This window comes from Hevea brasiliensis, chromosome 3 (assembly GCF_030052815.1).
Source record: "Hevea brasiliensis isolate MT/VB/25A 57/8 chromosome 3, ASM3005281v1, whole genome shotgun sequence".
Classification (NCBI taxonomy): Eukaryota; Viridiplantae; Streptophyta; class Magnoliopsida; order Malpighiales; family Euphorbiaceae; genus Hevea; species Hevea brasiliensis.
In genome coordinates this window covers 117,365,143-117,381,044 of record NC_079495.1, presented here as the reverse complement: position 1 = coordinate 117,381,044, position 15,902 = coordinate 117,365,143, and positions in this window count along the sequence as shown.

The following is a 15,902-nucleotide window of genomic DNA, read 5'->3' as shown; positions in this document are numbered from 1 at the left end:
CCAAAGTACTTTCCAATCTCTCCAATGACCCGATCTGTTTGAATTTCATCTTCAGACCTTTGAGCCATCTTTGTATTTTTACTTTCTGATCTCTTGGCGTTCAAAACTCTAAATTGTGTGAAATTCCATGATCAAGTATCTAATCAAGTCATCATTTTGTCTGATCCCTAAGTATGTGATCCTGAAATGAATGTGGACTAGGACTCGATTTCGAATTGTTGATGTTTCTAAGGTTTTCCGATTTCATCCTTGCGAATAATGTTTTTTAGATCTCTTTAAGCAGTCATGTTTCATAACTGATCTCAAGCTCTGGAATTAGCATTCATACTTAATGGGGATGTTTTCCCGATCTCATCAAGAATTAATCACAAAAACAAGTTTATTTCAAAGTCAAAAATATACAAGTCATTCGGCAGGAGGGTCTTCCCTAACCTGCTCTTCAAGTACATTTTCAGTTTCATCATTCCCTCTCTCCTCTCTCTCAGGCTCCTTCTCGTTATCATCTTCAGCTCTCAGGATGAGTTCCTCCATCCAGGAGAAGTCTTCTTCAGGATAGCGCTTCACGAGCTTAGCTAGAAGATCACCATGAGCATTCACATAGGCACTAGCCTCTCTCGCCAGGGCCTCTTCTTTTTTTCTCTTTGATCTCTTTAGTAAATCGAGTGAGATTGGCAGATCGGCAAGCCCGAGCGTCTTCAAGTTCTCGCTCTAGTTCAGCTATCCTTTCTTCATAAGACTTCGTCCAATCTTCTATCTTAGCGATGTGGTCCTGGGCAGTTGAGAGTTGGGCTTTAGAGGTAGCTGCGTCCTGTACCGGCTTTAAAATCTCCTGTCTTAAGAGATGAGCCTTTTCTTTGATCATGTGCTGGTTCCAATAGTCTCCAAACCCAAGCTTATCGTCTGAGTCAGGAGATTATCAATGCTATCCTGGGCCATCCTATTTCGGTCTTCTTAAAAATAGATAGTAGCACTCAGGACCTTGGCTAAATCAAGATTGCCCCGAACTGAACGATTCCTTTCCAGAGAATGAATAAGAACCTAAGCACCTCGGGAGAGCATCCTAACGACTGGTCTGGAAGGCCCCCCTTCTGCACTTGAAGAGACCGACGGAGTTGGAGGTTCGGCTTATCGAGGTGGAGAAGGAATGATCTCTACCCCTGAGGTTGGCTGCTTTAGAGGTCGGAACAGAGAGCTCGATACTTCTACCAAGTCCCGCCTCAGTGTCTGAGCAGCAACAGCAATTTTCATCTCCCGCACTTTCTGGGCGAGCTCCCTCTTTCCTTTGCACTCTCGCCTCCCACCATACCTGCACAGCGAACAAGTTAGTAAGATCACCAAAGTTAAGAGACTAAGAATCTAGATTATACCGATCCTAGGGCCGAGGTCAGAGAATTGCAGCTCATAGTCCTCATTGGTGATCACTTGCATCATCCACCATTTCAGTTCGGTTATTACCACATCCAAACATGAATACCTATGAGCGGTTCCCTGATCCTTCAACTCCTTCACCATGGCGTTCTCGTCTTTATTTAGGGCGATCTTCTTTGGTACTTTAGGAACTAAATACTGCCAACTACGTGGAATGCCCTCAAAGCCATTTGGGTCCTTGCTCCTCAGTATGAAAAATTGATCTTTCTAGTTCTTCAACGAGGAAGGGACATCGGTGAAGAGCCTGCATTTCGGATTGGCTTGGAAAAACTAATATTCATCATCTTTTCGCTGAGCGAGCCTATGCAATTCAGCAAAAACCTTCACCGTGGGCTCGAGTTTTTTAGCTCGGCATAAATCTCTAAAGGCCACCAGAGTTCACTAGGAGTTCGGATGTACCTGGGCTACACAGACATGATGGAACTTCAGAATGACTCTATAGAATTCGTCAAGGGAAAATCGAAGCTTGGCTTTTAATTGTTCTTCATACACCATGATCAGGTTGATTTCTTCAAACAAATGATCAGCTCAAAGATTGCCATGACATCTGATAAGATCGAAGGAGTCAATCGGAAGGTTGTACTATTGGCTAATAGACTGGAGATCGGTCTCCCTGAGGACCGATGGCAACTCGTCCATGGGTAAGTTCTCTTTCCTTAAAGTCAATGCTTGTTTTGACTTAGTCGCTTGACCATGGACCGGGATAATGGCTGTAGAAGGTTCAGGTCGCTCACTTGGTCTGGCCACATCATCTTCGTCTGATGTCCACGAAATGTGTACAGAAGGAGGACTTGCAGCTCTCTGACCGTCGGTACCGCTCATTTTCGAAGATAAAGATAAAATTGATCAGAAAAAGATTAAAGCTCTTACCGGAGTGTAAATCGGTGCCGGAAAACTTTAGAAACCAAGAGAGAACGTTTTAGTTGCTCAGAGAATCTGAAAATGGCATAAGTAGGCAAATGGCCAATACTCCCTATTTATACCTGCCCAAGCATTAAATGCTCACGAAACCCCAAGAGATGCATCGGTTAACGGGATTGGACCATTTTGATGACTCATCAAAAGTGAATTCCAAAAACGTGGCAAGGAGATCGGATATTTAAAGAGCGGTCAGGAGAGATCGATCGATGAGTGTGAATTGTGAGATCATATCGGACACAGTTATAAGAGATCGAAAAATAATGCAATAATAAAATAAAATAAACAATCAATTTTGAATAAATAAAATTTCATTTCATTTCTAAAAGGTCAGATTACATCACTTGGGCAATCTTTCAAGATCAACAATTATAAATTTCCCTTCACTACATTCTACCTATCTTGCTCCTACGGTTTGGACCACACCTGATTTTAAGATGCCATTCAAGAGATACGTGGAGATCGGGAGGGTAGCTCTCGTAAACTATGGCAAAGACTACGGGAAGCTCGGTGTCTTCGTCGATGTCATCGACCAAAATCGAGTTATGATCAGGACCCCCAATATGGTTGGGAGCCAAATGAACTTCAAGAGGCAGTCACTGATATCAAGATTGAAATTAGCGGTCCTCTTGTCAGAGATCGGTCTGCAAGCCATACCGGTAAGTCGATCCGAGATCAGCACAGTAGTTAGTTTCGACCTTGATGGGTCAATTAGTCCAGTTCTCTCACCATCATCAGACGATGCCCTCATAAATCTCTGATCACCGGAATTGTCCATTTTCAGGAGATGGACAAAGAAAACATTTAGAAAAAGATCAAGGTGGTTGTCGTGAGAAGAATTCTTGCCGAAAAAGTCAAGAACGGGAAAGTAAAACATTGGAAATTCACTGGAGAAGGGAGATTGTGAGTATGTGAAGGATGAAATTCTCTTGCATATATATAAGGCCTGTGTGCAAAACTCGAAGCGGTTCATCGGTAATTGAAGAATTAATTACTTTAGGGGATGAGAAGGGGATCGAAAATTAAGATCGAGAAGAAACGGGATTAGATGTAAAGATTGGAGCGAGAGGTCTCAGGTTTACTAAAGAGATCGGCTAAACTGGGAAATAACCTATAGAGATCGGAGGGCTTGGAGAATCACTTTCAATCATAACCTTCAAATTTGTAAGATTAACTCCTCGCCATCGAATCTCAAATGATTAAAGTAGCCCGGCACACCTCAATTTGCACCGTTGATCATGCTTGTAAGGATAGATTTGAGACCTTCAAATCAAAAGTGAATAACTGATTCGGCGCCTTTTGCTCCCAGACCTCAGATCCATCCTGTAAGGCAGAATTCCTGATCGTTGGATTAAGGAATGAAAGGATAGAGATTCTGAACCAAATCCTGACCCTCAATCTTGATTCTCTTTAATTTTAAGGAGTCGGATTGTGTCCTTTTAAATCCGAGCCCCCTATTTCCTCTTACTGGAATCTTAACCCTTCATTTTGAGTACCCATTTCTTATAAATACCTGCATGCAGTACTGTAGAAAAGGGGAAGGAAGGCGGAAGGAAAGAGGGAGATGATGGTAAGGAAACCTCTGCATTTTTTGATATAATCTTATTGCCCTTCATTCTGAAACTGTTGAAATTCCCAAAGACTTTAGAAAAAAGTTTTCTAAAGGATCTTTTCATTGAAATTACAAGTCCTGTGATTTATACTCTTAGTAACCACGCACCATCTTGGAAGCTCGATCACAGTTCACTATTAAAGCCCCGTTGTCATTTCCTTCGATAGGTCCAAGTCACTCCCTTTTCTCAGCTATAACAGTTCCAGAGTCTGCAGGGTATCGGTATCGACTCATCCATTGTTTTAGCACTCTACAGGTAAACGTTTAACCCACCCATTATTAAACGTCACTAGTTTGTATTCATGACGTGAGTATTTTAAGGTGCCTTGTCACATTGAGTTCCTAGAATAGGGGCATATCAAGTTCGGTTTGTGTCGCATATTATCTTTGGCCTCCTATCATTTGCAAGTCTTATGATTATAATTTTTTTCAGTTCTTTATTTATTTCATATGGCCAAAAGCTTGGGCCGTTAACGCTCTGTAACAACCATAAGGAGCATGGATGAAGGTGATGCCTTAGAAATTTTCAACCCAAATAAATGAGGAAAATAATTAGGAAAATAGATGTATTCCAGATCGATGTAGAAGGTTCAGATGAGTTGTGAGGTCAGAAACTGAGATTAGCTCGGACAAATAAATCACAAGATAAAAAAGAAAGAGAAACGAGTCAAGCCCAGACGATATGCTTTAAGATCGAAGAATCAAGATAAACTCAGATCATAAGACGCGAAACCCGAAATAGAAAAGTTTGGACAATAAGCCATAGGGGTGGAGATAAAGGAGTTTGGATAGTGTAGAGATCGAGAAATTACACGGAATATTGACGTAGAGTTTGAATCAATATTCGCGACTTTTAAATTCACTTTTCAAAATAGGGAGTTCCAAAGAGAGTACTTTCTAGGGATTTCTATAATTTAAACCTTTTATAAAGTGTCTGATGCTATATCAGAAAGACCGGGAGAGAGTCATTTCTTGAGTTCCTAACCAAAAGAGATCGGAGAGAGTCCTTACTCGAATTCTCTTAGTAAAAACTCTAATAAAAACATTTTAAGAGATTGAGAGAGAGTCCTTACCCGAATTATCTTAGCAAAAACTCTAATAGGAACATTTTAAGAGATGGGGAGAGAGTCCTTACCCGAATTCTCTTAGCTAAAACTCTAATAAAAACATTTTAAGAGATCGGGAGAGAGTCTTTACCCGAATTCTCTTAGCAAAAACTCTAATAAAAACATTTTAAGAGATCCGGAGAGAGTCCTTACCCGAATTCTCTTCGCAAAAACTCTAATAAAAACATTTTAAGAGATTGTGAGAGAGTCCTTACCCGAATTCTCTCAACTGAAACTCTAATAAAAACATTTTAAGAGATCGAGAGAGAGTCCTTACCTGAATTCTCTCAGCTAAAATTCTAATAAAAATATCTTAAGAGATTGGGAGAGAGTTCTTACTCGAATTCTCTAAGCTAAAATTTTGATAAGAATATTTTAAGAGATTGGGAGAGAGTCCTTACCCGAATTCTTTAAGCTAAAATTCTAATAAGAATGTTTTAAGAGATCGAGAGAGAGTCCTTTCCTGAATCATTTTCAATCAAAATTCTAATATTGCTAACATACGCCCTCAGTTATCTAAATACTGAGGTACATAGCATGTGAGCCGAGAGTCCTCCTCATTTATTATAAATCTTTAGGGACTAAATAACACCTCTTTAGAATTAGAGTTCTAATTCGAAGTGAGAGAGATTAGATAAAATATTTAACAAATCAAATAAACATAACACCAATTCACTGTAGGGTCTTCCCATATACCTGTGTTCTTGGGAAACCCAAAATGGTGAGATATTAAATGCTCCTTTTATCAATAACAAGGACTGACATCTTAAGTTATAAAGTGCACATCGTTAAATTTTCCGACCCTCGTTAAGAGACGAGGTGGGGTGTCTAACACCTTCCCCACCCGTGAACGGACTCCAAACCTAGAATCTCTGTTTTGGAAGTGGTTTTTTTTTTTAATATTTTCAGTAATGGTTTCCTTTAATTTCCCTTAAAATTAAAGTAGCAACTCCTCACTTTTTCCACTTCGGTGAGAATCGTCCGGCGACCGCAAAACCCTTGCTACAGCTTGGCGATTCTGCTGGAGACGTATCCACAAAATAACCCTGGTTTAGAAGTCCAAAAAGCAAATTTAATTCTGTGCTCTTATAAATCGATAATTATGGGGGTTAACTTATAAAATTAAAATTTTTAATATTTTGATTATTACTATTCTTTCTAATCGTTTTGTTTATTTTGATTATTTGATTTATTGTAGTAATCCTCGTCTAAATTCCCTTGAATAAGGAAGAGGTAAATATGTCATTTCACACACAGATCACTTACACAATGTCCTTACATACTTTAGCCCTATACCCAGGCTCTCTTACCCTTTAGGAAGTAGGAGGGAGTCATGTAGCGGTACCCGTGGGTTTTACCCTGTTAGTATCCGTGAAGACTTCTGCTAAGATTGGAACTTGTTTCTGTCACACCTTACCCCTCTGTAAGGCATAACATGATCCCGTAGAATACCTAATGAACTACCGAACTTCACCTACCGATAACTCATTAAGTACCCTACAAGGGATTTTAAAACAATTTTCTTACTTTTGACAAGTGGTGAGCATTTTCTAATAGGTATTTAAAACATTTAGTTAAAATTAAAACTAGTTAATATTTTTGGCCCATTTTATTTTTACGCAAATTTTATAAAAATTTTGACAGAGTTCCCTCTGTATTTTGAGAAAACAGTTCTTCAAATACCTGTAAAAAGCACTTCTAAAAATTTTTCTCAATAACTGCTTCAATTTCACAATCAAACTCAATCCATTTCTCAAGTTCAAAATTCAATAATCCTCAAAATACTAACAATACATTTCATTCAAATTAAATAAAATAGTTCCATTCATATTTCATTAGAAATAAAACAATTTAGATACAACATTACAAAATTTACATTAAGAGAATTTCAAACTACAATATATATTACAACTTTATACAAATTTTATACAAACTGCTCAAGACCCATTTTTACATGTCCATACATTTATGTGCAATATATACATCAAAAGAAATATTTCTAGATAGGGTATAAATTATACCCGAAGACTTTAAGCTGATAGCTCCTCACACCTCAGCAGCTCAGTCTGCTGCTCCTCTAGTCTCTGTATCTGCGACAGCAATAGAAGCTATCGCTGAGTACTAGGACTCAGTGGTGCACAAACTAATAATTTAAAACTTAATACAATTTATGCTTGACAATTCATAACAAATAGAATTTTAAAATTTTCAAATTCTTCAAAATCCATGACCTTCAGAAATCAACATTTTCATTCATGCAAATTATTCATTCGAATAACATTTTGATCAAATAGTAACTATCTATTTACATTTCTTTTAATTTCCGAGACAATGCAAAAATTTTTGAATAATTGACAAATTATTTATTTCAATCACAATTTATCAAATCATGCATAATTTAAAGGGCGTTGCCAACAATACACACAGTCGAACCCATGACCCAAAATTCACATAGATGCCGTGTTGTACACCACGACATTTCACATTCTCCCAATAACCGAGGCTAAAAGGGAGAAACAAAGACTAGCTAGTATATATGAGTACTCATTCACATCATTCCCCAACTGGTAAGCCAGAGAGGAAGAAACTCGCCCCATCAAGTGGAGGAGTTATCTCACTAGACAAGCTAATGAGAATTCACAACATATTTTGTCATGTCAACTGTGGTTTCAAATCATATTCAAAACAATTTCTATTTACAAAGCATTTACAAATCAACATATTTAATCATCATAAATTCATGCTCAAGGTTGGCAACACATCAAACTTAAAATTTACAATCCTCAAAATAATGCAATAAATCCTTAAATGCATAAGAAAATTTATACTTAAATTATACAATTTCATTCAATAAGTTAAAATTCTGAACACAACAAAAATCATAAATCATACAATAAATTTATTTCAAATCAATTTGGAATTGAAAAATAACAAAAGAGTTAGTTGTGCACAAACCTCAAGCAAGTTGCCTCTTGGCCTTGACTCGGTTCCTCGGGTTTTTTCCCGGTATTTTTTTCAACTGAAACACACAATTTTACAATGTTTCAGTACTATAACTTAACATAAATCCAAAATAAATTTAGTTTCACTTTTACGTAGCTCTAACATGCTAAACTCGACGTTCTTGAAATTTTATGTTTCGAGTTACTATTCACAACACTATTCAAGTCAAATAGTTGACTTTCTAAGGCTTAATAGGTATGGGAACTCCAACTTCACCCACATACCACATTTTGGTTATTAAATTTGTTAGTTTTGGTCATTTTCTCAAAGCTTAGGTCTTTTAGGCAAAATTGCCAATTTTCGGTTTTGGTGCTCCGAGTTGCACTGTTCCATTGGTCGATCTACTGTTGGAATTTGACAAAACTTCCTTCATAGAAAATGTTCTTTATTGTCTTAAGTGTATTCTCATTTTTGGATCACCTCAATCGGAGTTTTGTAGCTCAAGTTATGGCCAAAATACAATTACTGTTCACGTGCTCATTTATTCATCTAGTATTCAGTTCAGCGATTTTGATCCAACTTTGTTCAGTAATTTGATCAAGTTAAGTTCATAATTTGGTCTAACTTTCTTCATATGAAATGTTCTACTATGTCTTAGGTTTCTATCGGTTCAAGAATCGCCTAAATCGGAGTTTTCTAGAAAGAGTTATAGCCATTGGAACTTTACTACTCAATGGCAATTCTGCAGAGTTGCAGGTTCAATAACTCAACTTTGCTCAATAATTTGACTAGGTTAATGGCATAATTTGGGGTGATGTTCTTCATGAAAGTTTTAGGTCTATATCTCATCTAATTGCTGGAAAAATTTCAGGTCAATTTGACCTGTTTAGCTCGAATTATGACCAACTGTTCATTTGGTCAGTTTGGTGCAGTGGCAGCCTGCTCTCATTTCACTTTGGTCAATTGGTTCACCAAGTTTTGGTCAGTTTTTGGGCATGGTTCCTTAATGAAAATTGTGTCATTTTATGTCTATTTTCATCCCCAATTGGTGGCATATCAATTGGACTTGTAAAATTTGAGTTTTGGTCCTTCAAAGTTGGCTTGGTCATGCTGCCAGCAGCATGACCAATTGCCCTACGAATTTGGCTTCCATTCTAACAATTCCCACACATTTCCTTTGGTCATTATTGACCATTTTTCACTTCACAATAGGTCAAATACATCATTTACTCATTCCTCACATTTTTTGTCCATAAACCCTAAGTCCCAAAACCCTAACTATACTAAATTGTTGCATTTGATTGATTCCATGCATACATACATGTTTCTTCATCTCAAACAAGCTCACATATGTATTTAAATCTATCAAACCATGCAAATATACCCCTATACACATGCTGGCCGAATTTCACTCGTGGTCCCTCAACAAATTTTTCTTTTATGTAAAATTTATTTACAAGTTCAATAAGTTAAAAATGTAGAAATCAAACTAAAATCATCAAGTTTGCTTACTAACCTTTTTTTTTTTTGAATTTCTCCCTCTTCAAAACTCCTTCCTTTCTTTTTCGTGATTTTCTCTTTTCCACTGTGTTCATAAGGGTCCTAAGGACCGCAGCGTCACTTTTTACTGTTCGAAATTTGAGTTTAAAACGACTTGTGATCATTCCCGAGGAGTCACCCTCATTTGTGACTCTCAGCTCGTTTAACTTCTTATGTTCTATTTTTCTTATTTATACTTAACTAATTGGCAATTACTAATTATTTGTGTTTATGGCTTATTTAGTTGTCTTAAGTATGGTTCTAATCCCCTTAATTTTCCGGACCGACACCGGTCACCGGAATAGTGAAATATACCAGGCTATACAAATAGGGGTGTTACAGTTTCACTTATTATGATAACTGTGGATTTTTTCCATTAGTATCATAATGATGAAATGAGGCTCTACTATTTACAGTAGGGACAATTTGGGGACCTGTGGCTTTAGAAAATTAGACCTCGAGCTAAATTGTCACATTAGTCGAAACCTATAGTAAACCATCCTTAAGGGTAGAACCATCCAATTAGATAGTACCTACCCGGTGTTACGGCTCCCCTATTTTAGGGCAAAAGGGACGTACTTGCTTTCACCTTACTCTGTTTATATATTTAGACGTTTTCTTTAATAATATGAGGATAATTTTGAATCATACTGTCAGGATAGTCTAAACACCTTCCTACTTTGATAGGTGTATAGATATTATCACACTAGCAGTATAATTCAAAATTACCTGAATCTATTTTGCTGACTTATTTTCTCTGCAGGTATTATAAATTGGTGTCTGTAGAGGGTAAGAAAAACTTTAAAATGGCATCTTCGAGTCAGTCAGCTGATAAAATTTATGAATGAATAATGTAACTCCCGTGGGATTTATCCTCGTTAAAGCTATGCGAAAAGATGTATGCGCCATATGAACAAGTATCATAGCCACGCTTATGCCCCGTCATTCACGGTTGGACTATCGAATGATGCCATTATAAAGATTGACATGATTCACCCTTGGCAGATACTATTTTGGCAATTACTTATCGCAGTGTCCTTTAATCAGTCAGGACGTTAGTTACGATAAAATTACTTTAAGAAATAAAACTGATAATACAATTTTTTTTCACAGAAAACCAATATTGCTCCCAACAAAGCAAATCCGATTTAGCAACCACTTGTACCAAGAAGATTTTACTTAACAAGATCCCGAACGAAGAGGATAATGGAAGAGCAAGAACAAGTACAGAACTTCCAGGGGCAAGTTTTAGAATTAAAGGAATAGATCCCAGAGCTAATGAAAATGATCAGAGAAATGTCCCAAAGCAAAGAAACCACCAGGTCGACGCCGGAACCAAATTTACTAGTAATTTCCCCACTTACAACAACAATTGATTCTCATGCCCAACAGCTTCATGATCGAGCCTCAACTTCTTTCACCTTCCAAACTCCCATCCCTGACTAACATTCCCAAGCAGTGAATTACCTGTCTCCTATCACCAGGCTGCTCCGAATGCAGAATTTCATCCTTCAGCACCAATCCTTTCAGTTTACCCTACAACTAATTTTCCAACTGGGGGAATAGCTTATGCAACAGGGGGAGAAAATAGAGAGAAAAAGAATGAGAAGTTTTCTGCTCTAGAGGAAAGACTAAGAGCTATTGAAGGGTTAAATATGTATGGCTCAGTTGATGTGTCTTCGCTGAGATTAGCACCAGATGTAGTGGTACCACCAAAATTTAAAGTCCCAGAAATCGACAAATACAACGGAAGCTCTGACCCACACATCCACTTAACCACCTACATAGCCAAGATGTTCGCTCTTACAGAGGATGAAAGACTCTTTAGTACACTGCTTTTATGAAAGCCTCACAGGGGCAGCCTTACGTTAGTGCATACAATTGGATAGGAGTAGATTATGCTCCTAGAAGGATTTAACGAACGCTTTCCTCAAAAAATATAAATTCAATTTTGCCCCCACACAGAGAGACCTCCAAAACCTGGTGCAGAGAGAAAGGGAGAGCTTTAAGGAGTATGCTCAGAGATGGAGAGAAAAGGCAGCTGAGGTTTATCCTCCTGTGACAGACAATGAACTTTACTCTTTGTTCATTGAGACTTTGAAGGCCCCATATTTCAATTTGATGATTGGGAATACTTTCAATAGCTTTTCTAATATTATCCAGACGGGGGAAAGGATTGAAGCAAATATCCGGTTGGGGAGGTTACAAGAAGTAGTGGGGGAGAGTTCTGTAAAAAAAACTACTAATTTTGGGAAAAAGAAGAAAGAGGATGTGCACTCTATTTCTAAGTAGACTCATTTGCCACCACAAAATAATTTTTGCCCATACCCTTCAGCCCAAAGTCTATACCCTCCAGCCCAAAACTCAATGGTAGCAATTGTTCCTCCTCCATTCCCAAATTATCCTCGCCCACAATATCCTCCAAAGCTACTTACAATCCTCGACTACCTGACCAAACTGCTCCGTTCAGACCACTTGCTCCTCAACTCGGTCCAAGACCATCAAGGAATCCTGATCTGCCATTATTGTTCCCACTCAATGAAATTTACTGTTACTTGTTGGGTATCAATCAAATAGTGCCCATCCCACTAGACCCTGTCCAGCTGCCATATCTCAGGTGGTATGATCCCAGCGCTAGATGTGAATATCATGGCAGGGCTGTGGGATATTCAACAGATAACTGTGGAGCACTTCGAGGAAGGGTACAATCCTTGATTAGGAATGGGTGGTTAAAGATTGAAGGGAATGACTCTGCTCCTAATGTCACTTCAAACCCATTACCCCATCATGATACGGGAAAAGGGAACGGTGTGAGTGTGATAGAATCCCTAGATGAGAACTTGATTACGAAAGTAGATCAGTTAATCCTGTACTTTGATGAGATTCTCACAATGGCAGTACAAGAAGGGTTCATACATTCACGTGGGTTTAACTCTGAAAATGATCGGTCGGGCCCAGGATGTCCTTATCATGATGGAGCAGCCAATCATAAGTTGCAGAATTGTGATGAATTCAAGGAGGAAATTCGGAGGATGATATCACTTCGAATCTTGAGGTGTCAATTGAAGTCAAAAGAAGAAAAGGAAGTAAACACTATCATATATGGTGAAGACATCTCAAGATCTGCTCCAAAAATGGTTTTTTCTGTTCCCACCACATCAACACCACCAGCACCACCCCTGATAGTCATATGAACCCCACCTCAGCTGCCAATTACTAATACTCATGCTGTACCTTGGAATTATAATTTCCAAGTTTTTACACAGAGTGCATCTAGCAGTACTTCCACTCCTACCCTCAACCATACCTACACTCAACCAATCACCACCCCTAAATCATGTTTCACCCCCTATGCTCACTTCAAAATGACCTATACGGGCCCCTCCAATGACTCTGCTCTCCAATTCACATTGAAACCTGCCCTAACAAATGACTCACCCATACCAGATCAAGAAGTAGAATTTATTACTAGCAGTGGGAGGTGTTACAACACTGATGAAAAGAAAAGTAAAGGGAAAGTAGAGGCAGGAGAGTCACCTGAGAATGGAGAAAAGGTGGGGAAAGTAATAGAGAGAGGAGAATCCAGTGAAAGGAAAGAGGAAGATGAACTGTTGTTGCAAATCATGAAGCAGAGTGAGTATGACGTGATTGAACAATTAAAGAAGACACCTTCTCGATTCTCCTTGCTGTCATTAATATTGAGCTCGGAAGTGCATCGCTATGCCTTACAGAAGGTTCTGGACCAAGCCTTTGTAACCCCCGACATCACACCAGGGCAATTTGAAAAAATAGTTAGACAAATTCAGACGTCCAATTTCATCACTTTCTCAGAAGACGAAATAGAACCAGCTGGCTTGAAGCATACCAAAGCTTTGCATGTGACAATTAAGTGTAAAGGATGTATGGTTGCTAAAGTTTTGATTGATAATGGCTCGGTGCTCAATGTCTTGCCTAATGCAACTCTGGCAAGACTCCTGGTAGACCCATCTGGAGTACGCTGAAGTGCCATGATTGTGAGGGCATTTGATGGCACGAAGAGAGACGTATTAGGAGACATTGACTTGCCACTTCAAATTGGGGCATGTACTTTCAATGTTACATTCCAGGTAATGGATATTGAACCAGCATACACTATGCTGTTAGGAAGGCCCTGGATTCATTCAGCAAATGCAATGCCCTCAACTTTGCACCAAAGGATCAAATATGTCATGAATGGCAAAATCATCACGGTGAGAGGAGAAGAAGCTATGCTAGTCACTAAGCCGTAGTCCATTCCTTATGTGGAAACAACTGAATGATCCCTAGAGAGTTCATTTCAAGCATTAGAGTTGCAAGAAACTGCCCTGGGGGATGGGGGAGCTACAACTATGGTTGCAAAAGTGATGCTGAAAAATGGCTATGAAGAGGGCAAGGGATTAGGTGCCACCTTGCAAGGAATTATCGAACCCGTGTCAGCTACTCGGAGAAATGGTCACTCAGGGTTGGGATATGATGAAGATGCTTTGACTGATGGAAGGTTCTGGATGAGGAACATACTCAGGGATCAGAGATTTGACAAATCACTCGAAATGAGGAAAAGCATTCTGAAAATCGCAGATGTTTTTACCAGGCCGATCATTGAAAACTTAGAAGAAGAGGATGAAGAATCTCCCTCAGAGTCATCTATCAATGTCCTGCACCTGGATCCCATGCCCGAAGTGCTGATCTCACCAACCACTGAGGGGTAAGAGCTTGACAATTGGGAAGCCGAGGATATCCCTATGCTTTATTTTGAGTAAAGTATATTTTATTACTAACACTTGATTACTTCGTCCATGGTGTTAAGTATGATTCTGTAAATGGACCTCTTCTTATGATTAAACGATTAACAAATTAATAGCGCATTTTCTCAAGCTCTATGTCCAATATTTTTTTTAAAAAAAGTTCATTGTTAAAATCTAATCTTTAATATAATCCACTTTCATTTCTTCAGGACCATTGACCAACCCAGCCATAATAATCCAATAAACCCTGAAGTCCATTATGTTAACTTTGAGAGTCCCATAATCGCCATCGACACAAGTGATCCTGAAGAAGAGCCTGTGAAGGTGCAGGGAGAAGCAGATGAACCCACCCTGGTACCCCATGGAGATGAAATGAGTGCCTTAAATTTGGGGACATAGGAAAATAAAAGGGAACTCAGAATCGTGAATAATGAAGAATTATAAGACATGATTCAATTGTTAAAGGAATTCATCGATGTAGTCGCTTAGGGTTATGATGATATGCCAGGACTGGACCCTCAAATAGTCACGCATAAGATTCCTTTGATTCCTGGAACATTCCCAGTTGAACAAAAATGGAGGAGAATGAACCCTGACACACTACTCAAGGTCAAGGATGAAGTTAAAAAGCAATACGATGCTGAATTCCTAAAAGTGGTAAAATACCCAGAATGGGTAGCTAATGTTGTCCCCGTAATGAAGAAGGATGGCAGGGTAAGGGTATGTGTTAACTACAGGGATCTCAATAAGGCAAGTTTGAAAGATGATTTTCCTCTCCCATATATAGATGTACTGGTAGACAATGCTACAGGACTGGGGAGATCTTCATGTATTGACGGAGCCTCAGGGTATAATCAGATTTTGATGGACGATGACAACAAAGAAAAGACTGCCTTTATCACCCAATGGGAAGTCTTTTGCTATCGGGTGATGCCCTTTGGGCTAAAGAATGCAGGGGCTACTTACCAACGTGCCATGGTCACATTCTTCCATGACATGATGCACAAAGAAGTGGAAGTTTATGTGGATGAAATGATCATTAAATCCAGAGGGACCGAAAGCCATGTACAGGTGTTAAGAAAAGAAAGGCTCAGAAAGTATCAGCTGAAGCTGAATCCAGCTAAATGTGTGTTTGGGGCAAGATCAGGAAAACTGTTGGGATTTATAGTAAGTGAGAAAGGAATAGAGGTGGATCCAGACAAAATTCGAGCCATTCAAGAGATGCCATCCCCAAAGACGGAAAGGGATATGCGTAGTTTCCTGGAAAAGTTGAACTACATTTCAAAATTCATCTCTAATCTCACCGCCAAGGCTGAACCCATTTACAAGTTACTTAAGAAGAATAATATTGTCAAGTGGGATCAAGCTTGTCAAGAAGCTTTTGAAAGGATTAAGCAGTACTTGTCAAATCCGCCAATATTGGTTCCTCCGATGATGGGTAGGCCATTAATCCTGTACATGGCAGTTCAGCAAAGTTCGATGGGTTGCGTTCTGGGATAACATGATGACATTGGGAGGAAAGAAATAGTCATTTACTATTTAAGTAAGAAATTCAACAAATGCGAGTCGAGATACTCATTCCTGGAAAAAACC